The sequence below is a fragment of the Ranitomeya variabilis genome, chromosome 1 (genome assembly GCF_051348905.1).
Source record: "Ranitomeya variabilis isolate aRanVar5 chromosome 1, aRanVar5.hap1, whole genome shotgun sequence".
NCBI lineage: Eukaryota > Metazoa > Chordata > Amphibia > Anura > Dendrobatidae > Ranitomeya > Ranitomeya variabilis.
The window spans coordinates 62,805,710-62,833,061 of NC_135232.1; the positions used below are offsets into that span (position 1 = coordinate 62,805,710).

Consider the following 27,352-nt stretch of genomic DNA (forward strand, 5'->3'; position numbering starts at 1 on the left):
TCAACTGTGATAAAAACCTCGTATAATTCGGAAAAAAAATCACAGCCATATAATCTAATCGTTGATACAGTGAAGTCGCTTTCCAACATTGAGCCTTGACATTGAGAGCTAGAGGGTTAAGGCACAAGGATGTGAGTAACTGGCGCTGATGAGGTCTTGTGCCAGGTTTTCTAGCATTATGCCATTTTTTTTCTGCTGTGCTGGTACTTGTCCGCCATGAATCTGATAGAAAAGATCTCTCAAGAGATCCATTTGTCAACAAGAATCATCATCCCCTTTGCAACAGAACCCAGGAATCGGATTAGCAGGGGGGCTGCTGTGGTGTACAAAATGACAGATTAGATGAGGACGAGCCGACGCTTTGTGCTAATGTCAAGCATCGGTTCTGTGTAATTGCTGACCTCTGCTGAGGCCTCGTAAAATGCAGTTAAGTGGTACCCACCGCACAACAACGAGAACCTTGGCAAGCAAAAAATACACAATTGCAAACTACGTTCTGTAAAACAGAGATCCCCATTTGGCAGCCATGTCCTCCTGGGTATTGCCCACTGCAAAATATCTTCATCCATCTTTTTGACTTTCTGCTTAACAACTCAGTAACCTCATCCAAACTTAATACCCTTCAGCTTGAGAAGCAAAATGCAGAAAAGCGGACAGAGGAGCGAAAAAAAAGCCTTAAATGCAAACAGATGGGTGTTAAGCGTCTAGTGTACTATACACTGCACAACACTCAGATGTCGACTGGCAAACCAGATGTGACTTCCTGATGGATTTCTATCTTGCTGTTGATTGGGCAGTATATACTGTTTAGTGGTAGCAGATTTTATTGCTATCATCTGCTTGCATGAATTTCCAGCAGCATCATAATGTGGAGAGGGAATGACTAACCTCAGCTCTATCTCCATGAGTTCTGACAAACCTCTTCATAATCCTGCCACAACCTTGTCTTGGTGGAGTCGTCAGACTCGAAATCCAGATGAAGAAGGACACAATCTGGTATTCGGCTCCGTAGGGCTGCATTTGGAGATGTGCTCTGATAACTGTGTCGAGATACGGATCCCTCATGGTGATGTAGTAGAGTCATTACAAACGATTCAACTCTGCACATCTTTACTTTAGCCAACGAGGATTTAACTAGAAGAAGCTGGAGGATTCAAGGATTTTTATTTTATTTTGCAAATCCAATAAGTGAAAAAATAGGTTCCAAAAGTTATTTATGGCTGAGTGGGTCTTACACTATTAAAGGGTTTTCCAACATAATAATGAATCTCTATAATAATAAAACACCTATACCCACCACAGATGCTATGGAGTCGGGGATTACATGACATAGAAATGTCGCGCGATCACTGCAGCAATTATAGCTGGCTTGACTCTTCCCTACTTCAGACAAATAAAGACAATCTCGAGGAAGTGAGAGGGTAACTGCAGTCCTCACTTCCTCCAGATATCTTGAGGATCACATAACAATGTCACGCAATCACCGGGAGAGAACAACAGAAGAGAAACAGTAGGTGGGTCATCTGTTCTGCTGATGGAGATTCGAAAGAATGGTACAATGATTTGAAAGAATGGTTTAAAAGTCTTCAGACTTCTTTATCAGAATAAATCCCACATACCATACTAGCACTGAAACATCATCAGCATTGGTGGGTATAGGTGTTTTTATTTTACTGGGGAGAGACATAGTGATTCAGAAGGAGTTGTCTGAGTAGTGGACAATCTCTTTAAGGAAACTGGGAGGTCAAGTCCTTCAACATGTCCTCTTTTGTAGTGAGAGGTTGAAGCTATGAGCATTTCAATTAAATTGGCAACCATTTGGAACAAGGAATAAGTTCCACTATTCCAGTGTCCATGATGGAGAACCAAGAGTGCCCATGGTTGTCCCACAGTTTTCCCCATTTGGGTAGTGTAAATATATCCTGACCTACATTGGTACCACATTTTTAGAAGATGGAAAAGAATCACCAGAATATAATGCCCTCTGATATTTCAATGGTTCGGGAAGGTGGTTATTCAAGATTCTGGTCTTTTTCTGTACAGTCAACAGTCGCATGGTGGCTCAGTGGTTCTCATTTTCCGCTCAGGGGTGCTGGGTTTGAATTTGACCAAGAACAACATCTGCCTGTGATATCTCTGTTTTCCTCGTATTGGGCAGAGTTCCTTGGTAATTGTAATTCAGTTTTCTCCTACAATCCAAAAACATAGTTGGTTCTTGTCTCAATGTGAAAAACAGTGAGATGATCGGTTCATTAGACAAGCAGGGAAGGACTGAATAGCTTGTTGCAATCTTTGTCTATGTGAGGGGCATATTGATGAGAAATATGGGATGTGATGATAATCCCCAGTAATCTTTGCTTTAAAATTATGAATCATCAGATTAGTAGCACATAAAACACTGAGTTGAGAACAGTCAGTTACAAAGTTTTGTGGATAATTTATATTTGTTTCTTCGGTTTTTTTTTGTTTTTAAGAAGCTAATAATGTGTCAGGAAAAAGTATTTTTGAGAACTGCTTTTCTTCTTGTCTCATATTGGGAAAAAAAAGGCAGTAAAAGCCGCAGCCGCCTCATTCTTTCAGCGATTAGTAGTAAAATTGAATCAGTTCAAACACAGTTCACGGTGTCAGCCATTTGTGAGCGATCATAACTTTATTTTTTATTATTTTTTTTCTATGAATTGCTTCTTAATTGATAGCTACTTATACTGACATAGGCTGGAAAATATCAATTACATGCGCAGATACCATGTTTATTAGGAGAATTGTAGGAGTCTGGTACGGAAATAACAACAGGAAAAGTGTATAGTGTCTGTACGGAGAAAATCCTACATGGAGAGATAGATAGATAGATAGATAGATAGATAGATAGATAGATAGATAGATAGATAGATGTTAGATAAATAATAGATATATAAATAGTAGATAGATAATAGATAGATAAATAATAGATAGATAAATAATAGATAGATAGATAATTAATAGATAGCTAGATGATAGATAAATAGATAGATAGATAGATAGGAGATAGACAGATAATATATATAGATAATAGATAGATAATATAGATGGATAAATAATAGATAAATATTAATATATATATATTGATAGATAACAGATTGTTGGGTGTCGAGTTCCCACCGCAGCACAGGGGGAATCTTGAACCACCTCTGCTGTGGTCTCCCATTCTTCTCCAGCCACAATGGAGCCTGCTCAGCGGAGACGTCGGTCCCAACGCCTGGCTCAGACAGGTGCTGTGCGTTTGGTTTCTGCTGCCCTTCCAGGCTCAGCCATTATAACCAATACTGTTCAGAGGCGAGAAGGCATCCCTGGGACTAAGTCCTGCTTTTCCCCTTCTGAGCATGCCCAAGGGAAGATCTCTCATTGGAGGTCAGTGGTCACACGCTCAGGTCCTGTAGCAGCTCCTATTGGTCCACCAGGAAGGTCCTGAATAGCTGCAGCTATAAAAGGTTTGCATGGCCGCTCAGCCATGCGCTAGTATAAATCAGTATTTGTGTGTGTGTGGATGTATGCCTGATCTGGTGAAAGCTCCGAATCATTCCCATCCCTAGAGTTGTTGAATGCTCACGAGTGTTCTAGATGTCTAGCGCCAGATAGTGCCATCCAGCACCAGGCACAAAATATACTGTGTCTATCCTGCTGTGACCGCCGCTGCTGTACTGTATGCACTCTGTGCGGCTATCTTTAGCATCTCCTGACAATCCGTCAGTGTAGGGTGGGAACTCCCGTTTGATCCCAGCATCTGACTCAGGACGTCCTCAGCCGCGGGCTCAAAAGCCACCGAGGGTCAGAGCGGGATCAACCACCAGCATAGTTGGGGTGAGTTGCAGGGATCCCACTAGTATCCATTTGCTGCACCCTGTGAATGCTAACAGGGCACAGCGTTATCTTTAATCCCAGCGACTCTGTGAAGCAACAGAGTTTGCTCCTATACAGATCGGGTGATGGTACCCGTGTCTATTCAGGCGTAGTACCGCCATATAGTGCCGCCATTTACTAGCAGCAGGTTCCACTCCTGCACGGTGGACCCCGGGCTGCGAACGCACCTATATTATCTCTGTATTTACTCCAGCGTTCCTCCAGCCCTAACACAGATAGATGATAGATAGATAGATAGATAGATAGATAGATAGATAGATAGATAGATAGATAATGGATAGCGATAGATAGATAGATACTACATGGATAATAGATAGATAATAGATACATAAATAATAGATGATAGATAGATAAATAATAGATAGATTGATAATAGAGAGATATGTAGATAATGGATAGCTAAACAGATAGATAATAGATAGATGGTTAGATGGTAGATAGATAATAGATAGATAAACAGATAGATTGCTAGATAGATGATAGATAGATAGATAGATAGATAATAGATAGATAGATAGATAGATAGATAATAGATAGATAGATAGATAGATAGATAGATAGATAATAGATAGATAGATAGATAGATAGATAGATAGATAGATAGATAGATAGATAGATGATAGATAGATAAATAATAGATAGATGGATAATAGATAGATATGTAGATAATGGATAGATAAATAGATAGGTAGTAGATAGATAGTTAGATGGTAGATAGATAATAGATAGATACTAGATAAACAGATAGATTGATAGATAGATAAGACTGGATGGCATTGGTGGAGCACATCTCTATTTTGGGTATAGACTTGTCGTACATTGTCAGTGTACGTGCTGAATTTATGAATATGTAATGTATGTATGTAAATTTCACTTTCATTCCTGATTATACCGTCTATTGATAGTTTTCATGTTTCATGCCAACTCATTTGCAGCTTGTTTTACAATGCAGTGAAGCGAGCGGCCAGCTGAATATACACTGTATAGAATGAAACGTGCCGCCGTGCCTTTCCGCTGCTTACACTACTTGGAAAATTACAAAGCCGTATCATCATTTATACTTTTTTCGCTAAATGAATTGATGCTGTGACTACTTCCATGGCTGAGGCTGGCAGTGCGAGGCAGCCATGCAGAGAATGAATGCAGGAGTCTAACTACCAAGTGCAGATAGAGAAATGTTTTTATTAAGTCTCTTTAAACTGGACATGCTTTTTATGGCGCCCATCGGGTATCAATATTCATAGCCATGGAGTGTCTGACTGCAGGGACTGTCAGCGGTACATCCCTCTGTGCTGCTGATAGTGGATACAGGTGGTTGAGGAGTTTTTTAAGGTTTGCTCTTTCTGGAGGACAATCTTCCCGTTGGCCTTTAGTGTTACAGAGTTTAGGGCATCTTATTGTTTGTTAGCCTGAACCCATTGATTTTGGCGTGATCAGATGATCATCTAATAAGTATGGCGTCCTCCCAACTCTCCCCCTATAGGAGAAAATTAGTATCAGGAGTTTGGAATTCAGTCACCAAGAGATAAGCTGCTGCCAAATGGAATCTGGCAGTGGATTTTTCATACAAAACGCAGTAGCACTTGGCTTTCTTGACTTGACATCTCTGGAGATGTTTGGCACAAGCTTTAAAAAAAGAATGATTTCACAGTACTCTGTTGGGAGATGTTTATTATGTATGCATGTGTCCATGCATTGGTTATGATCTTAATCCTAGCCTAATTTATTGGAAAGGTAAGGTTGGACAAATCTATAGGTAGTGTAAGCTTTAGCAGATGCTATCTCTACATAGTTAAGTCCTTTGAAAAATACGCCAGGAGATGGACTTACATCACGTCATGAGGGCACTGGCTGAGGTCGCCTGGCAGTTCCAAAATGGTTACCACAAACAGACTTGGCACTAATTATATTTTGCTTCACAGATCCCAGGAGTTGCCTTGGCCTTCACCCTTAAACCCCTGTTCAGGGATCTGGACTTACACAGGGAACCCTAGGCTGGGCCATGGAGTCAGCTGCTGTTCAGTGTACAAGCCGGCAGGAAGAATAATAAAACAGCCAGGTTACATCCAGGTGGTTCGGGAGATCCAAAATCTTAAGCCAGGAGAGTCATCAATAAACTAGCCAAGGTTAGACAGTGGGAATAATCAGAACAAACAGGAGAACAGGACAGCAGTATAAACCAGGAAAGCAAGCTGTTGACTGGCTGTGGGCATCAGTGTTATGATCCTAGTGGCAAGAATCGCAGGTCGGACTAGCTAAGAAACTGAACAGACTACTAGTTCTGGGGAAGTGGTAACTAGATTGACCGCAACCTGATCCTATCCGCAAACAACTATAGGCAGCCGTGGAACGTTACCTAAAAATCCTAGACGTCTCGTCACGGCCTGAGAAACTGACTATTCCTGGAGGGAAAGTAAGTCCTCACTTGCCTCAGTGGAAGACCCCAAAGATATAGAATAGCCCCCCACAAATATTAACGGTGAGTTAAGGGGAAAGCACAAACGCAGAGATGAAATCAGATTTAGCAAATGAGGCCCGCTAATACTAGATAGCAGAAAATAGGAAGGAAACTGTGCGGTCAATAAAAAACCCTATTCAAAATATCCACGCAGAGATTGCTCGAGCCCCCGCACCAACTAACGGTGCGGGGGAAGCAACTCCGTACCCCAGAGCTTACCAGCAAAAAGAAATCACATGTTAGCAAGCTGGACTAGACTCATCATACACAGAAATCATATTGCAGGCAGATGAGCAAAAAATATTCAAACAGAACTTAGCTTATCCTGAAGAGGCAGAAAACGAGATAATCAGGAGTAATCAGAATAGCACTGAATGCATTGACAGCCGGCAACAAGTGGAAGTGAAGCAGAGCTAAATATTATTATTATTATTATTATTTATTGTTATAGCGCCATTTATTCCATGGCGCTTTACAAGTGAGGAGGGGTATACATAATAACAAGTACAATAATCTTGAACAATACAAGTCATAACTGGTACAGTAGGAGAGAGGACCCTGCCCGCGAAGGCTCACAATCTACAAAGGAGCCTCCCTGGTGAATAACGAGGCAGCTGATCCAGCAGACCCGCAGGATAATAAACCAAACCACCAGGGGGAGCCAAAAAAACAAAGTCACACAATACCATCTGTGACCACAAGAGGGAGCCTGAAAACGGAGTTCACAACAGTACCCCCCCCTTGAGGAGGGGTCACCGAACCCTCATCAAAACCCCCAGGGCGACCAGGGTGAGCCACATGGAAGGCACGAACCAAATCGGCCGCATGAACATCAGAGGCGACAACCCAGGAATTATCCTCCTGACCATAGCCTTTCCACTTAACCAAATACTGAAGCCTCCGTCTAGAAATACGAGAATCCAAGATCTTCTCCACCACGTATTCCAATTCTCCCTCAACCAGCACAGGGGCAGGAGGCTCAACCGAAGGAACCACAGGCACCACATACCTCCGCAACAACGACCGATGGAACACATTATGAATAGCAAACGATGCCGGGAGGTCCAAACGAAATGACACAGGGTTAAGGACTTCCAAAATCTTATAAGGACCGATAAACCGAGGCTTAAACTTAGGAGAGGAGACCTTCATAGGAACAAAGCGAGAAGACAACCACACCAAATCCCCAATGCGAAGTCAGGGACCCACACAGCGACGGCGGTTGGCAAAGCGCTGAGCCTTCTCTTATGACAGCTTCAAATTGTCCACCACATGATTCCAAATCTGATGCAACCTATCCACCACAACATCCACTCCAGGACAGTCAGAAGACTCCACCTGACCCGAGGAAAAACGAGGATGAAACCCTGAATTACAAAAAAAAGGCGAAACCAAAGTAGCAGAACTAGCCCGATTATTAAGGGCAAACTCGGCCAATGGCAAAAAAGTCACCCAGTCGTCCTGATCAGCAGAAACAAAACATCTTAAATAGGTTTCCAAAGTCTGATTAGTGCGCTCGGTTTGGCCATTCGTCTGAGGATGGAAGGCCGACGAAAAAGACAAATTAATGCCCATCTTAGCACAAAAGGTCCGCCAAAATCTAGACACAAACTGGGATCCTCTGTCGGAAACAATATTTTCAGGGATCCCGTGCAAATGAACCACATTTTGAAAAAACAGAGGAACCAACTCGGAGGAGGAAGGCAACTTAGGCAAGGGCACCAAATGGACCATTTTAGAAAAACGATCACACACCACCCAAATGACCGACATTCTCTGAGAGACAGGGAGATCTGAAATAAAATCCATGGAAATGTGCGTCCAAGGCCTCTTCGGGACAGGCAAAGGCAACAACAAGCCACTGGCACGAGAACAGCAAGGCTTAGCCCGAGCACAAATTCCACAAGACTGCACAAAGGAACGCACATCCCGCGACAAGGAAGGCCACCAGAAGGACCTAGCCACCAAATTTCTGGTACCAAAAATCCCAGGATGGCCTGCCAACACCAAAGAATGAACCTCGGAAATAACTCTGCTGGTCCATCTATCCGGGACAAACAGTCTCTACGGTGGACAACGGTCAGGTCTATCCACCTGAAACTCCTGCAGCACTCGTCGCAAATCTGGGGAGATGGCAGACAAAATCACCCCTTCTCTGAGGATACCAGCTGGCTCTGAATCACCAGGAGAGTCAGGCACAAAACTCCTAGAAAGAGCATCAGCCTTCACATTCTTCGAACCAGGCAGGTATGAGACCACGAAATCAAAACGAGAGAAAAACAACGACCAACGAGCCTGTCTAGGATTCAGCCGCTTGGCCGACTCGAGATAAATCAAATTCTTGTGATCAGTCAAGACAACCACACGATGCTTAGCTCCCTCGAGCCAATGTCGCCACTCCTCAAATGCCCACTTCATAGCCAACAACTCCCGATTACCAACATCATAATTCCGCTCGGCAGGCGAAAACTTTCTTGAAAAGAAAGCACATGGCTTCATCACAGAGCCATCAGAGCTTCTCTGCGACAAAACAGCCCCCTCTCCAATCTCAGAAGCATCAACCTCGACCTGGAAAGGAAGGGAGACGTCTGGCTGACATAAGACCGGAGCCGAAGAAAACCGGCGCTTCAGCTTCCGAAAGGCCTCCACAGCCGCAGGAGACCAATTAGTAACATCAGAACCCTTCTTGGTCAAATCCGTCAATGGCTTAACAACACCAGAAAAATTAGCGATGAAGCGACGGTAAAAATTAGCAAAACCCAAGAACTTCTGAAGACTCTTAACAGATGTAGGCTGAGTCCAGTCATGAATAGCCTGAACCTTGACTGGGTCCATCTCAATAGCAGAAGGAGAAAAAATGAAACCCAAAAAAGAGACCTTCTGGACTCCAAAAAGACATTTTGAGCCCTTCACAAATAAAGCATTGGCACGCAGGACCTGAAACACCATCCTGACCTGCTTAACATGGGACTCCCAATTATCCGAAAAAAACCAGAATATCATCCAGATACACAATCATAAATTTATCCAGATATTCGCGGAAGATGTCGTGCATAAAGGACTGAAAGACAGAAGGAGCGTTAGAAAGTCCAAAAGGCATCACCAAGTACTCAAAATGGCCTTCGGGCGTATTAAATGCAGTTTTCCATTCATCACCCTGCTTAATACGCACAAGGTTATACGCACCACGAAGATCTATCTTGGTGAACCAACTAGACCCCTTAATGTGAGCAAACAGATCAGATAACAATGGCAAAGGATACTGAAATTTGACCGTGATTTTGTTTAGAAGGCGATAATCAATACAAGGTCTCAAGGAACCATCCTTCTTAGCCACAAAAAAGAACCCCGCACCAAGAGGGGAGGAGGAGGGGCGAATAAGTCCTTTCTCCAAAGACTCCTTTATATAACTCCGCATAGCAGCATGCTCCGGCACTGACAAATTGAAAAGTCGTCCCTTAGGAAACTTACTACCAGGAATCAAATTTATAGCACAATCACAATCCCTATGAGGAGGTAGAGAACTGAGTTTGGGCTCATCAAATACATCCTGGTAATCTGACAAAAACGCAGGGACCTCAGAAGGAGTGGATGAAGCAATTGACACCACAGGAGCATCGCCATGAATTCCCTGACAACCCCAACTTGACACAGATATTACTTTCCAATCCAGGACTGGATTATGAGTCTGCAACCATGGCAGGCCCAACACGACAACATCATGCAAATTATGCAATACAAGAAAGCGAATCACCTCCTGATGAACAGGAGTCATGCACATGGTCACTTGTGTCCAGTACTGAGGTTTATTCGTAGCCAATGGTGTAGCATCAATTCCCCTTAGTGGAATAGGGAATTTTAAAGGCTCCAAAACAAAACCACAGCACCTGGCAAATGACAAATCCATCAGACTCAGGGCAGCACCTGAATCCACAAAAGCCATAACCGGGTAAGATGACAGGGAACAAATCAGGGTAACAGACAAAATAAACTTAGGCTGTAAAGTACCGATGGTGACAGATTTATCAATCTTTTTTGTGCGCTTAGAGCATGCTGAGATAACATGAGCTGAGTCACCACAGTAAAAGCACAACCCATTTTGCCGTCTATAATTTTGCTGTTCACTTCTGGTCAGAATTCTATCACATTGCATAGATTCAGGTGTCTGTTCAGAAGACACCGCCAAATGGTGCGCAGGTTTGCGCTCCCGCAAACGCCGATCAATCTGAATGGCCAGAGTCATTGACTCATTCAGACCTGCAGGCGTAGGGAACCCCACCATGACATTCTTAATGGCTTCAGAAAGACCGTTTCTGAAATTTGCAGCCAGGGCACACTCATTCCATTGAGTAAGCACCGACCATTTCCGAAATTTCTGGCAGTACACCTCTGCATCATCTTGCCCCTGAGAGAGGGCCAACAACGCTTTTTCAGCCTGGTTCTCAAGATTAGGTTCCTCATAGAGCAATCCAAGGGCCAGAAAAAACGCATCTACACTGAGCAACGCAGGATCCCCTGGAGCCAATGCGAAAGCCCAATCTTGAGGATCGCCACGCAAGAAAGAGATAATAATCTTAACTTGCTGAACAGAATCCCCAGAGGAACGAGGTTTCAAAGAAAGAAACAACTTGCAATTGTTCTTAAAATTCAGGAACCTAGATCTATCTCCAGAAAACAACTCCGGAATAGGTATTCTAGGCTCTGACATAGGACTGTGCACAACAAAATCCTGAATACTTTGTACCCTTGCAGCAAGATGATCTACACTGGAGGCTAAACTCTGGATATCCATATCAGCAGCTGAACTCAGAGCCACACCAAGATTAAGAGGAGGAGAGAAGCCAGACACACAGCAGCTAGACACACGGCAGCAAAAAAAAAAAAAAAAAAAATATCTCCAAGCTTCTTTTCTCCTGCTTCTGCCATGCAATTAACACTTTATAGGCCGGCTGTACTGTTATGATCCTAGTGGCAAGGATCGCAGGTCGGACTAGCTAAGAAACTGAACAGACTACTAGCTCTGGGGAAGTGGTAACTAGATTGACCGCAACCTGATCCTATCCGCAAACAACTATAGGCAGCCGTGGAACGTTACCTAAAAAATCCTAGACGTCTCGTCACGACCTGAGAAACTGACTATTCCTGGAGGGAAAGTAAGTCCTCTCTTGCCTCAGTGGAGGACCCCAAAGATATAGAAAAGCCCCCCACAAATATTAACGGTGAGTTAAGGGGAAAGCACAAACGCAGAGATGAAATCAGATTTAGCAAATGAGGCCCGCTAATACTAGATAGCAGAAAATAGGAAGGAAACTGTGCGGTCAATAAAAAACCCTATTCAAAATATCCACGCAGAGAATGCTCGAGCCCCCGCACCAACTAACGGTGCGGGGGAAGCAACTCCGTACCCCAGAGCTTACCAGCAAAAAGAAATCACATGTTAGCAAGCTGGACTAGACTCATCATACACAGAAATCATATTGCAGGCAGATGAGCAAAAAATATTCAAACAGAACTTAGCTTATCCTGAAGAGGCAGAAAACGAGATAATCAGGAGTAATCAGAATAGCACTGAATGCATTGACAGCCGGCAACAAGTGGAAGTGAAGCAGAGCTAAATATTATTATTATTATTATTATTTATTGTTATAGCGCCATTTATTCCATGGCGCTTTACAAGTGAGGAGGGGTATACATAATAACAAGTACAATAATCTTGAACAATACAAGTCATAACTGGTACAGTAGGAGAGAGGACCCTGCCCGCGAAGGCTCACAATCTACAAAGGAGCCTCCCTGGTGAATAACGAGGCAGCTGATCCAGCAGACCCGCAGGATAATAAACCAAACCACCAGGGGGAGCCAAAAAACCAAAGTCACACAATACCATCTGTGACCACAAGAGGGAGCCTGAAAACGGAGTTCACAACACATCAGAGCTTCAGGGGTTTAAATAGCTGATGCCCCACCTGGAGCTCTCCGAAAAGAGTAAGTAAACCTAGACTAAAATTAACCCTATAGTTCTTCTAAAAGCAGCACAAAAAGTCCCAGTGAAAAATTAGGACTTGCTGGCAAGCAATAAAGGTACGCCACTACCCACGCAGCCAAAGTGAAAACAGAGGAGGAAAGAATCGGCACAGATGTTACACGTCATAAGATCCTTCCATGTTTCCAGCTATAGATGTTGCTGTTTGTCTTGGTCATAGAGGGGGTGAATCATATGGAGCCACAGTTCACTCATTCCTGGTGGTTGACTGAAGCTCAAAAACATAGATTCCTTTCCATTGATTCAGCGGTCAGTTGATTGATCCAGAAGTGATGATGTGGTTGATTCGCTTAGTCTCATGTAAGAGTTATGACAGATATAGCAAAGGTTATTATGACTCACAACGCACCATGTTGATACCTTGTCACAGAATATTGCCTCCCTTAAGATGATTAAGACAACTTAACATAGCACAAACTATTGACCAATGTCAAGTTAGGTGTTGAAGGACACTCTTTCTGATATCCCCGTCCTGAGTTATGAGTAATTTCAATCTTTGCTCGATCTGTGCATGTTTCAGTTAAAGAAGAAGTCAAGCCAGAAAACAAAAAGTAGTTCCAATTGCAAAAACCATTATACAGGTCCTTCTCAAAAAATTAGCATATAGTGTTAAATTTCATTATTTACCATAATGTAATGATTACAATTAAACTTTCATATATTATAGATTCATTATCCACCAACTGAAATTTGTCAGGTCTTTTATTGTTTTAATACTGATGATTTTGGCCTACAACTCCTGATAACCCAAAAAACCTGTCTCAATAAATTAGCATATTTCAACCGTCCAATCAAATAAAAGTGTTTTTTAATAACAAACCAAAAAACCATCAAATAATAATGTTCAGTTATGCACTCAATACTTGGTCGGGAATCCTTTGGCAGAAATGACTGCTTCAATGCGGCGTGGCATGGAGGCAATCAGCCTGTGACACTGCTGAGATGTTATGGAGGCCCAGGATGCTTCAATAGCGGCCTTAAGCTCATCCAGAGTGTTGGGTCTTGCGTCTCTCAACTTTCTCTTCACAATATCCCACAGATTCTCTATGGGGTTCAGGTCAGGAGAGTTGGCAGGCCAATTGAGCACAGTAATACCATGGTCAGTAAACCATTTACCAGTGGTTTTGGCACTGTGAGCAGGTGCCAGGAAGCATGAAGTGCTCCAAAATCTCCTGATAGCTAGCTGCATTGACCCTGCCCTTGATGAAACACAGTGGACCAACACCAGCAGCTGACATGGCACCCCACACCATCACTGACTGGGTACTTGACACTGGACTTCAGGCATTTTGGCATTTCCTTCTCCCCAGTCTTCCTCCAGACTCTGGCATCTTGATTTCCGAATGACATGCAAAATTTGCTTTCATCAGAAAAAAGTACTTGGGACCACTTAGCAACAGTCCAGTGCTGCTTCTCTGTAGCCCAGGTCAGGCGCTTCTGCCGCTGTTTCTGGTTCAAAAGTGGCTTTACCTGGGGAATGCGGCACCTGTAGCCCATTTCCTGCACACGCCTGTGCACGGTGGCTCTGGATGTTTCCACACCAGACTCAGTCCACTGCTTCCTCAGGTTCCCCAAGGTCTGGAATCGGTCCTTCTCCACAATCTTCCTCAGGGTCCGGTCACCTCTTCTCAATGTACAGCGTTTTCTGCCACATTGTTTCCTTCCAACAGACTTACCATTGAGGTGCCTTGATACAGCACTCTGGGAACAGCCTATTTGTTGAGAAATTTCTTTCTGGGTCTTACCCTCTTGCTTGAGGGTGTCAATGATGGCCTTCTTGACATCTGTCAGGTCGCTAGTCTTACCCATGATGGGGGTTTTGAGTAATGAACCAGGCAGGGAGTTTTTAAAAGCCTCAGGTATCTTTTGCATGTGTTTAGAGTTAATTAGTTGATTCAGAAGATTAGGGTAATAGGTCGTTTAGAGAACCTTTTCTTGATATGCTAATTTATTGAGACAGGTTTTTTGGGTTATCAGGAGTTGTAGGCCAAAATCATCAGTATTAAAACAATAAAAGACCTGACAAATTTCAGTTGGTGGATAATGAATCTATAATATATGAAAGTTTAATTGTAATCATTACATTATGGTAAATAATGAAATTTAACACTATATGCTAATTTTTTGAGAAGGACCTGTATATGTATTTTGGCTTCCAATGTTGGTTTGACCCAATGATGAACCCTTTAGGTTTCATTGGTGTTTGCGTAGAATTTGTAATATTGCTGAAAGTTGTTCATTGATTCTTGTGCCCTGATTGAATTCAAAGTTTATTACCAAGGTAAAAATATTATCACCGATCAATGACTCCTATGGCAGCATTGCTTTTATATCTACTGTCTTCCTCAATACCAGAAGCCTTCTAAGGAAAATCATCAAGGAGATATAATAATCCTTAGAAGAAAGCTTAGTACAAGGTTATCTTCACGTTCCATTAAGTGGTTCCATCTGTGTGGATAGTCCCAAAGTCTTGACCGTGTAAGTACTTGAGTTGTCGGGAGACATGGGCACCTGGGAACAAGAGGCTGGAGATACACACATTAAAGTCACACTCATTGCCATCAAAGCACTTCCCAAATAAGACGTGAAAAGCACTTAAAAGCTTCTGAAACTGTTCCACGTAGCCAACAAGGAACTTAACGCCATAGCAGAGAAAATCTTGTTTTCCTATACAGCTGTAACTTGCTCAACACCCGAGGAACATCAAAACCAATAAAAGGTGGATTCCTAAAAAAAATCTGTAATAAAAGACAAAGGGTCAGAAAATGACTGATGTGGCATTTGGTATTTATTATAGCACCATGTAATGAACGTTATTGAATAAATTGATTTGCTGATTGATTACTGATACAGTCTTGGATCAACACATCTAGAGATTAGTAAAGTGAGATGACTAGCTTGGAAATTAAAAAAAACCTTGATTTTGTAATACTCTGTCAGGAGATATGTATGTTTTATGTGGTCACCCAGTGGTTACGATGGGAATTACAACCTGTTACAGTTCTGATAGCTTGTAGCAATAGTGTATTGGACTTATATTATGAAGAACTTAAGATGTCAATGAAGTTTGCAAAAAGGGAATGTAATGTAAGGGGTTGACCGGTCACATGTTATGCCCGTCCAGTCATCTAAAAATCCTATAGATAAGTCCAAGTAACTTTTCAATATGACTCTTGGAGAATAATGGTAATTTGAGAGTGTAATGGGTTTACTCTCTCTGGCAGAGGTTTGAGGTAGGCACAGGTATGAAATTGTTTGATGCAAAAAAGGTGGATTTATTGCAGTTCATAAATTTTCACCCAAAGGAAAAAGGAAAGCCTTTTTCCGGGAAAAAGGTATAATATAAAATATACAGTTCCACAGATGTACGGACTCACCCATTTAAATAGGACTCCACACAAATCTGTACAAGCTCACAGGTCTTTACAACTACACTCACAGACCCTGAATGAGGCAGTTGAGCTATCTTAAATAGGCCATCTCAAGGCCTGGAAATGAAGGTATGGGAATGACAAGTCCCACTCAGATCTTCTGATCATTCCTAAATCCTGGACCCAAAATCCAGGCCCAAAAGAAAAACATCTCAGCACTATCCATGTTGGATCCTGCTTCTCCTGGTCCTACATAATCAAAGCTAGCCACCTCGGCTAGCCACTTTTGTGACACATACCTCCCATCGAGGATTTGTTAGGCTGCAACCTTATAAGAGTAATACTCCAATACTCCATGATAGTAATTGCCAAGCTTTAAAGGGGTTGTCAGGTCTTCTGATAAAACTTGCAGTCACCCTATTTGACTGCAGACTTCTGATTTCTGAAAGAGTTCAGTGCAGAATACACCGATATGTGTGGTGGTAGTACGTGACCATTTCCATACTTTACGGTCACATTCCTACTAGTCTTGTCTGGCTTCTGTCAATACAAGTGAACTTAGAGAAGAACATGTCTAGTCAGCACTAGACTGCATGTGTGCTATTGCATACTTATGGTCATGTGAAAACGCACTCTCACCCGAAATGAATCTTGACAGTGAGCGCACCAAGCTGTCAAGATTAAGAAGTGCTCAACAAAAACTTACAATAAAGCCTCCTGTTCTCCACCAGGTTGCAAGCACTGAATGTGTTCCCCTTTATTCTTAATTGCATGCCACAAATGTTATCACTAGTGATGAGTGAATATACTCGTTACTCAAGATTTCTTGAGCACGCTCGGGTGTCCTCCGAGTATTTTTTAGTGCTCGAAGATTTAGTTTTCATCACCGCAGCTGAATGATTTACCTAAATGGCCAGCTTAAGTACATGTGGGGGTTGCCTGGTTGCTAGGGAATCCCCACATGTAATCAAACTGGCTAAGAGATGTAAATCATTCAACTGAGGTGAGGAAAACTAAATCTCCGAGCAAAAAGAAATACTCGGAGGCCACCCGAGCGTGCTCGGGAAATCTCGAGTAACGAGTATATTCGCTCATCACTAATTATCACCACTAAAAGGATGGTTTGGGGGGCCACAATAAATTCCAGCCCACCACCCACTGCCAAGGACCACAATGGCTTGCACCGCTATTTGCTACCCTCATGATCGAGCTCCCACTTGGAGGCGCTATGAGCAGAATAACATCCTCATACATGGGGACAAATGTCCTTGAGCGAGGGAATTAGTTTTTACATTTAACGCATTTCTCCTCCAATATGTTAATATCTAGAGAGTCGTATATCGTTTGCATTAAGAGCAATGTAATTATTACCTGCGCTAATTACAGTCAAAAGCAGAGAGGATAGGCCAGAAAGGCAAAAGGGTAAAAAACAGATTACCCTTAAAGGAATCCAGATGTTTGTTCTGTGAGTTCATCTTCTTATGCTGGAGTTAATATGTGAGAGGCAATTAGCAGGAACAGATTTTCATCTGCACCGTCGTCCTGTCCAGCATGTTCTTCACCTGTTACTCGGCAGATTAATGAATTTCCAGCCTGCAGAGGACAATATATCTGTGATTCATAACATTGCTATCTGTACACTGTCATACTGCCCTAATTCACACCAGTCATTCCTGCTGTTGATCTGGAAGGTTAGGATGTTGTGTACTTTATTTTTTGCAGTGATTCTAATTAATACAGTTTATGGCAACCTTCAGAAAGTATTAATATGGTGATATATCGCTGTCAAAATGGGTAAGTATGCTGAACATGGAAGACAATAGAGAGGGATGATGGATGGAAAGATAGATAGATAGATAGATAGATAGATAGATAGATAGATAGATAGATAGATAGATAGATAGATAGATACAGTTGTGCTCCAAAGTTTACATACCCCGGCAGAGTTTTTGCTTTCTTGGCCTTTTTTCACTCATGGTTAGTGGTTGGGTGAAGCCATTTATTGTCAAACTACTGTGTTTTCTCTTTTTAAATCATAATGACACCCCAAAACATCCAAAGGACCCTGATCAAACGTTCACATACCCTATTTCTTAATACCGTGTATTGCCCCCTCTAACATCAGTGACAGTTTGAAGTCTTTTGTGGTAGTTGTGGATGAGGTTCTTTATTTTCTCAGAAGGTAAAGCTGCCCACTCTTCTTTCCAAAAATTCTCCATTTCCTGTAAATTCCTGGGCTGTCTAGCATGACCTGCGCACTTGAGATCTCCCCAGAGTGGCTCAATGATATTGAGGTCAGGAGACTGAGATGGCCACTCCAGAACCTTTACTTTGCTCTGCTGTAGCCATTGACAGGTCAACTTGGCCTTGTGTTTTGGATCGTTGCTATGTTGGAATGTCCAAATACGTCCCATGCGCAGCTTCCAGGCTGATGAGTGCAAATTTGCCTCCAGTATTTGCTGAAAACGTGCTGCATTCATCTCTCCTTCAACTTTGACCAAGTTTCCCGTGCCTTTGTAGCTCACACATCCCCAAAACATCAGCGATCCACCTCCGTGCTTTACAGTAGGAATGGTATTCCTTTTATGATAGGCTTTGTTGACCTTTCTCCAAATGTAACGTTAATGGTTGTGGCCTAAAAGTTCAATTTTGGTCTCATCACTCCAAATTACCTTGTTCCAGAAGTTTTGAGGCTTGTCTCTGTGCTGTTTTGTGTATTGTAGGCGAGATACTTTGTGGCATTTGCACAGTAATGGCTTTCTTCTAGTGACTTTACCATGCAGCCCATTTTTCTTCAAATGCCTCCTTATTGTGCATCTTGAAAGAGCCACACCGCTAGTTTTCAGAGAGTCCTGTATTTCAGCTGATGTTATTTGTAGGTTTTTCTTTGCACCCTGAACAATTTTCCTGGCAGTTGTGGACAACATTTTTGTTGGTCTACCTGACCGTGGTTTTGTTTTTATAGAGCCCCTGATTTTCCATTTGTTAATCACAGTTTGAATGTTGCTGACTGACATTATCAATTCCTTGGATATCTTTTTGTATCCCTTTCCTGTTTCATGCAGTTCAACTAATTTTTCCCATAGAACCATTGACAATTCTTTTGCTTTCCCCATGACTCACAATCCAGAAACATCAGTGGCTGGATGAAAGATGCAAGAGTCCGTCTGGATCCCAGAAACTCACTCAGCTTTTATGCATACACACTGATTACAAGCAAACAGGTCGCAGGTGAGGATGTTACCTTTAGTAGCCATTCAAACCCATTTGTGTCAACTTCTGTGCATGTTATCATGCCAAAATCACCAGGGTATGTGAACTTTTGATCAGGGTCATTTGGATGCTTTGCGTTGACATTATGATTTAAAATAAGAAAACACTGTAGGTTGACAATAAATGGCTTCACCCAACCACAAACCATAAGTGGAGAAAAAGGTTTCTCCTCAGCCAATGAGTGGCGCAGGATTCAAATTCCCCACCAAGCCGCGTGGCACCGCTCATTGGCTGAGCGCCCTTGGCCTCAGCCAATGAGCGGCGCAGGATTCAAATCCCCCGCCAAAGCCACGCGACTCCGCTCATTGGCTGAGATGCCCGCCGGCTGAGGTTTGGCGGGAGATTCAAATCCCACGTGGCACCGCTCATTGGCTCAGAATTTTTTGACTCTACTTACAAGGTTTGGTATATGCCTATAAGACTCTTCACCCAGTTTTCTGCTGTGCTGTGCTTAATCTCTTTGTTATAGATAGATAGATAGATAGATAGATAGATAGATAGATAATAGATGGATAGATAGATAATAGATACATAATAGATAGAAGATCGATAGATGATAGATAAATAATAGATGATGGATAGATAATGGGTAGATAATAGATAGATAATAGAGAAAAAAACAACATTATAGAAAATATCATGAGAAGGACGAATTTCATGTGGAAAAATAAAGTAGTCAATGTATTTCACAAAGTTTTCTGTGAATATTTCCATTGATTTATTCTTCAGTAGAAATTGTCTGCAGTAGAGTATGAAAATACATCTGTCACAGACAGTCTACGGGTAGCTGGTCCACAGGGCCATGTTTCAGCTACCGTGCGGCACAAGCCGTGTGATGAAATATCTTCTTCTTTCTGCCTTCATACATCTCCAATTTACTCATTTGTAGACAGCCAGGCTTCCTAAACCTCAGAGACATTGCTAACCTGTCTTCAGAAAGCACTGCTATGTCATGCTCAGTGCCAACTGCGCCAATCAGACCAGCAAAGTGTCTAAAACAGACTGTGAAAATGATCAATGTAGAGCAGGAAGGCATCCAAGGGCCATGGGTAGCGCCTTAGAGAATGGATTACATACAAGGGAACGAGGCTATCTCCATTGTATGTTCTTCACATATGGTGTGATGATTGTGTATGGAAGAAATATTGGGGACCCAAAGGCAAGACACAAAAAAGTTCTAAAATATGTGACTAGTATCCATTTTCCATGTGCCCAGTCCAGAGATAATCATTACTGATTGTTCCACCCAAACTAGGTAGGTCTGTGTAGTCAAACATGTACTTTTACGCAGTGCCCCTTAAGGTCATACAACGTATAACAGGTTGTTTTAATAGAACCCTTAAATAATATCTATAGACATGTATTATGCCTATAGATATAGACATCGCAGGTCTTTCACACAAAGCATCCATGGGAACGGAAGCGGCCGCGTGCACCGCTGAGAGGCGGGATGACTCCGGGGGCCATCAGAAGGTTAGTATATCACTATTTTTTATTTTAATTCTTTTTTTTTTACCAATTATATGGTGCCCAGTCCGTGGAGGAAAGTCTCCTCTCCTCCACCCTGGGTATCAACTGCACATGATCTGCTTACTTCCCGCACGGTGGGCAAAGCCCCATGCGGGAAGTAAGCGGATCAATGCATTCCTAGGTGTGTGAAATCCCTGCGATTCCGCAAATTTAATGAACATGCTGCGTTTTTTTCTGGAATGCGTTTCTGCTCAGGAAAACAACGCAGCATGTGCACAAAAAATGCGGATTGCATTCTATTAAATAGGATGCTTAATGTGAGCATTTTTTTTGCGGTTTTATAGCGTTTTTATAGCGAAAAAACAAGAAAAAAAAGCGACGTGTGCACACAGCCTTACACAAAACTTTAGAATTAGTGAAGCAGATAACATCACTGACTAAAAAGTGCCAACATATTCTGCAGGGCTTTGCAGAGGTTTCTACCATTCATTGTCTCTTTTGGTGAGAGGAAACCAAAGGACATCCTCTCAAGTCAGTGAAGACCCCATCTATGCAGATGTTCACCTTAGCCACATTTCAGAAAGGACCACAGAGCTGCCATTATCAAACACTAAGCCACACAGCCTAGAAAGCTAGTCAACCATGCATCAACATAGGTAATGCTCGACATTTTCCTATAAGTAATAATACTCTAAGTAGCCATGCATCACTTTATGTTATACTCGCTAACCATATTCCCTTACCACTATTGTTTGTTACATATACGCTCCTTTAAATCATGCATGTAACCTCCTACACTGTAATGATAATGCTTGTTACTGTGCATCCCTATGAATAAAGCTTGTTACTCTTCATCTCTATAAGTAATGCTAGTTACTCTACATCCCTATGAATAATGCTAGTTACTCTGCATCTCTATGAATTATGTTAGTTACTCTTCATGTGAGTAATGGTAGTTACTCTGCAACTCAATGAGTAATGCTAGTTACTCTACATCCCTACATGTAATGCTACTTACGCTGCATCCCTATGAATAATTCTAGTTACTCTGCATCCCTTTAAGTAATGCTTGTTACTCTGCATTCCTATGAGTAACGCTAGATACTCTGCATCCCTATAAGAAATGCTAGTTACTCTGCTTCTCTCTGAGTATTGCTAGTTACTCTGCATCCCTATGAGTATTGCTAGTTATTCTGCATCCCTATGAGTAATGCTAGTTACTCTGCTTCTATGAGTAATGCTTGTTACTCTGCTTCTCTATGAGTAATGCTTGTTAGTCTGCATCCCTGAGAGTAAAGCTAATTACTCCGCATCCCTATGAGTATTGCTAGTTACTCCGCATCCCTATGAGTATTGCTAGTTACTCTGCTTCTATGAGTAATGCTTGTTACTCTGCTTCTCTATGAGTAACGCTTGTTAGTCTGCATCCCTGAGAGTAAAGCTAATTACTCCGCATCCCTATGAGTATTGCTAGTTACTCCGCATCCCTATGAGTATTGCTAGTTACTCTGCTTCTCTATGAGTATTGCTTGTTACTCTGCATCCCTGTGAGTAATGGTAGTTACTCTGCATCTCTGTAAATAATGCTAGTTACTCTACATCCCTATAAGTAATGCTGCTTACTCTGCATCTCTATGAATAATGTTAGTTACTCTGCATACCTATAAGTAATACTCGTTACTCTGCATATATATAAATAATGCTAAATACAAAAAGACTGACCAGCACCTCCTAAGTGTAAAAATGTGCAAGCTGCCAAACTGCATTATATAGAAAATAGAAAGCACAACAGCAATATGTATGAGATTAGGCCATGTGAAAACAGAAAAACATTGAAAACATAATCTAGATTTTACAGCTCCCCCAAAAAAATTTCAAATTATTATTATTTTTTTAAAAAACTTATAGAAATGGATGAAAATTAAGATTCTTAGCGCATTTCTATATAATGCAGTCTGGCAGCTTGCACATGTTCACACTTAGGAGGTGATGGTCAGTCTTTTTGTATATTTAACTATTGGATGTTGGCTGCATCCAGCCTGATTCTGCACTCCTTTTCTGTGTTTTCACATGGCCTAATCTTATACATAGTACTGTGCTTTCTTTTTTCTTTATGAATAATGCTGGTTATTCTTCATACCAACAGTATAAGTAATGCTAGTAACTCTGCATATCCATGAGTAATGCTAGTTTCCCTGCATCCCTATAACTAATGCTAGTTACTCTACATCCCTATGAGTAATGCTAGTTACTCTGCATCCCTATAAATAATGCTAGTTACTCTGCATCCCTGAGTATTGCTAGTTACTCTGCATCCCTGTAAATAATGCTAGTTACTCTGCATCCCTATGAGTAATGCTAGTTACTCTGCATCCCTATAAATAATGCTAGTATCTCTGCATCCCTATGAGTATTGCTAGTTACTCTGCATCCCTATAAATAATGCTAGTTACTCTGCATCCCTATGAGTATTGCTAGTTACTCTGCATCCCTATAAATAATGCTAGTTACTCTGCATCCCTGAGTATTGCTAGTTACTCTGCATCCCTATAAATAATGCTAGTTACTCTGCATCCCTATGAGTATTGCTAGTTACTCTGCATCCCTATAAATAATGCTAGTTACTCTGCATCCCTATGAGTATTGCTAGTCACTCTGCATCCCTATAAATAATGCTAGTTACTCTGCATCCCTATGAGTATTGCTAGTTACTCTGCATCCCTATAAATAATGCTAGTTACTCTGCATCCCTATAACTAATGCTAGTTACTCTGCATCTCTATAAGTAATGCTCGTTACTCTGCATCTCTATAAGTAATGCTAGTTACTCTGCATCTCTATAAGTAATGCTAGTTACTCTGCATCTCTATGAGTAATGCTAGTTACTCTAACTCCCTATAAGTAAATCTAGTTACTATGAATCCTCATAAGTAATGCTGGTTACTCTACATCCCTATAAGTAATGTTAGTTACACTGCATCCCCATGAGTAATGCGAGTTACTCTGCATTTCTATAAGTAATACTAGTTACTCTGCATTCCTATGAGTAACGCTAGTTACTCTGCATCACTATGAGTAACGCTTGTTACTATGCAGCCCTATAAGTAAAGCTAGTTACTCTACAACCCTATAAGAAATGATTTTTACTATGCATCCCTATGAGTAATGCTTGTTTTTTATGCATCCCTATGATTAACCCCTTTCTGACCTTGGACGGGATAGTACGTCCGAGGTCAGAACTCCCGCTTTGATGCAGGCTCCGGCGGTGAGCCCGCATCAAAGTCGGGACATGTCAGCTGTTTTGAACAGCTGACATGTGCCCATAATAGCGGCGGGTGAAATTGCGATTCACCCGCCGCTATTAACTAGTTAAAATGCAGACAGCGGCATTTAACCGGCGCTTCCGGCAGGGCGGCCGGAAATGAGCGCATCGCTGACCCCGTCACATGATCGGGGGTCAGCGATGCTTCTGAATAGTAACCATAGAGTTCCTTGAGACCACTATGGTTACTGATCCCCGGTAACTGTGAGCGCCACCCTGTGGTCGGCGCTCAAAGCACACCTGCATTTCTGCTGCATAGCAGCGATCTGATGATCGCTGCTATGTAGCAGAGCCGATCGCGTTGTGCCAGCTTCTAGCCTCCTATGGAGGCTATTGAAGCATGGCAAAAGTTAAAAAAAAGTAGAAAAAACTGTGAAAAAAATAAAAAAATATAAAAGTTTAAATCACCCCCCTTTCGCCCCATTCAAAATAAATCAATAAAAAAATCAAACCTACACATATTTGATATCGCCGCGTTCAGAAACGCCCAATCTATCAATAAAAAAAAGCATTAATCTGATCGCTAAACAGCGTAGCTATAAAAAAATTAGAAACGCCAGAATTACTTTTTTTGGTTGCCGCGACATTGCATTAAAATGCAATAACGGGCGATCAAAAGAACGTATCTGCACCGAAATGGTATCTCTAAAAACGACAGCTCGAAATGCAAAAAATAAGCCTTCAACCGACCCCAGATCATGAAAAATGGAGACGCTACGGGTATCGGAAAATGGCTCAATTTTTTGTTTTTTTTTAGCAAAGTTTGGAATTTTTTTTCGCCACTTAGATAAAAAATAACATAGTCATGTTAGGTGTCTATGAACTCGTAATGACCTAGAGAATCCTAATGGCAGTTTTAGCATTGAGTGAACCTAGCTAAAAAGCCAAACAAAAAACAAGTGTGGGACTGCACTTTTTTTGCAATTTTAAGGAAATTGGAACTTTTTTCCTATTTTCTAGTACAAGACATGCTAAAACCAATGATGTCATTCAAAAGTACAACTTAATTCGCAAAAAATAAACTCTCACATGGCCATATTGACGGAAAAATTAAAAAGTTATGGCTCTGGGAAGGAGGGGAGCGAAAAACGAACACGGAAAAACAGAAAATCCCAAGGTCATGAAGGGGTTAATGCTAGTTACTCTAGATCCCTATGAGCAATGCTTGTTACTATGCATCCTATGAGTAATGCTTGTTACCATGCATCTCTTTAAGTAATGCTAATTACTATGCATCCCTATGAGTATTGCTAGTTACTCTGCCTCTCGATGAATAATGCTTGTTACTATGCATCCCTATGTGTAATGCTTGTTACTATGCATCCTCAAGAGTAATGCTAGTTACTCTGCCTGTCTATAAGTAATGATCTTTACTCTACATCCCTATGATTAATGCTTGTTACTATGCATCTTTATGAGTAATGCTTGTTACTCTGCATCCCTATGAGTATTGCTAGTTACTCTGCCTCTCAATGAATAATGCTTGTTACTATGCATCCTCAAGAGTATTGCTAGTTACTCTGCCTGTCTATAAGTAATGATAGCTACTCTACATCCCTATAAGTATTGCTAGTTACTTTACATCACATTAAGTAATGCTTGTTACTATGCATCCCTATGATTAATGCTTGTTACTCTGCATCCATATGAAAAATACTAGTTACTCTGCATCTGTACAAGTAATACTAATTACTCTACATCCCTATAAGTAATGCTTGTTACTCTGCATCCCTATAGGTAATGCTAGTTACTCTACATCCCTATAAGTAATGCTAGTTACTTTAAATCACTTTAAGAAATGCTTGTTACTACGCATCCCTATGTGTAACGCTTGTTACTATGCATCCCTATGAGAAATGCTAGTTACTCTGCATCTGTACAAGTAATACTAACTACTCTATATCCCTATAAGTAATGCTTGTTTCTATGCATCCCTATGAGTAATGCTTGTTACTCTGCATCTGTACAAGTAATACTAATTACTCTACATCCCTATAAGTAATTCTAGTTACTCTAAATCCCTATAAATAATGCTAGTTACTTTACATCACTTTAAGTAATGCTTGTTACTATGCGTCCCTATGAGTAATGCTTGTTACTACGCATCTCTATGTGTAATGCTTGTTACTATGCATCCCTATGTGTAATGCTTGTTACTATGCATCCCTATGAGTAATGCTTGTTACTACGCATCCCTATGTGTAATGCTTGTTACTATGCATCCCTATGAGTAATGTTTATAACTATGCATGCCTATGAGTAATGCTAGTTACTCTGCATCTGTACAAGTAATATTATTACTCTACATCCCTATAAGTAATGCTAGTTTCTCTGCATCCCTATAAGTAATTCTAGTTACTCTAAATCCCTATAAATAATGCTAGTTACTTTACATCACTTTAAGTAATGCTTGTTACTATGCATCCCTATAAGTAATGCTAGTTACTCTTCATCCCTATAAGTAATGCTTGTTACTCTACATCCTTGTGAGTAATGCTTGTTACTATGCATGCCTCTGAGCAATGCTAGTTACTCTGTATATCTATAAGTAATGCTAGTTACTCTGCATCCCTATGAGTATTGCTAGTTACTTTGCCTCTCGAAGAATAATGCTTGTTACTATGCATCCTTATGAGTAATGCTTGTTACTATGCATCCTTATGTTTAATGCTAGTTACTCTGCCTGTCTATAAGTATTCATAGTTACTCTACATCCCTATAAGTAATGCTAATTACTAGGCATGCATACAATTATTGCTAGTTACTTTACATCACATTAAGTGATGCTTGTTACTATGCATCCCTATGATTAATGCTTGTTACTATGGATCCCTATGAGAAATGCTAGTTACTCTGCATCTGTACAAGTAATACTAACTACTCTATATCCCTATAAGTAATGCTTGTTTCTATGCATCCCTATGAGTAATGCTTGTTACTATGCATCTCTAAGAGTAATGCTTGTTACTATGCATCCTTAAGAGTAATGCTTGTTACTATGCATGCCTCTGAGCAATGCTAGTTACTCTGCATCTCTTTAAGTAATGCTAGTTACTCTGCATCCCTATGAGTATTGCTAGTTACTCTGCCTCTCAATGAATAATGCTTGTTACTATGCATCCTCAAGAGTAATGCTAGTTACTCTACCTGTCTATAAGTAATGATAGTTACTCTACATCCCTATAAGTATTGCTAGTTACTTTACATCACAATAAGTAATGCTTGTTACTCTGCATCCCTATGAAAAATGCTAGTTACTCTGCATCTGTACAAGTAATACTAATTACTCTACATCCCTATAAGTAATGCTAGTTACTCTGCATCCCTATAAGTAATGCTAGATACTTTACATCACTTTAAGTAATGCTTGTTACTCTGCATCCCTATGTGTAATGCTTGTTACTGTGCATCGCTATGCGTAATGCTTGTTACTATGCATCCCTATGTGTAATGTTAGTTACTCTGCATGTCTATAATTAATGCTAGTTACTAGGCATCCCTATAAGTAATGCTGCTAG

General features: G+C 41.2%; 1 protein-coding gene and 1 long non-coding RNA gene across 30 annotated transcripts in view; both read left to right on the plus strand.

Annotated features, from left to right (window-relative positions):
- CELF4 (CUGBP Elav-like family member 4) overlaps window positions 1–27,352 on the plus strand; it is a 1,364,246-nt gene that overhangs the window by 378,385 nt on the left and 958,509 nt on the right. The gene's annotated exons all lie outside the window — the stretch shown is intronic.
- On the plus strand, window positions 18,271–22,388 carry LOC143805180 (uncharacterized). Its single transcript, XR_013221191.1, has 3 exons — window positions 18,271–19,223; window positions 19,302–21,574; window positions 21,692–22,388. It is a non-coding gene; the product is annotated as an uncharacterized LOC143805180 (long non-coding RNA).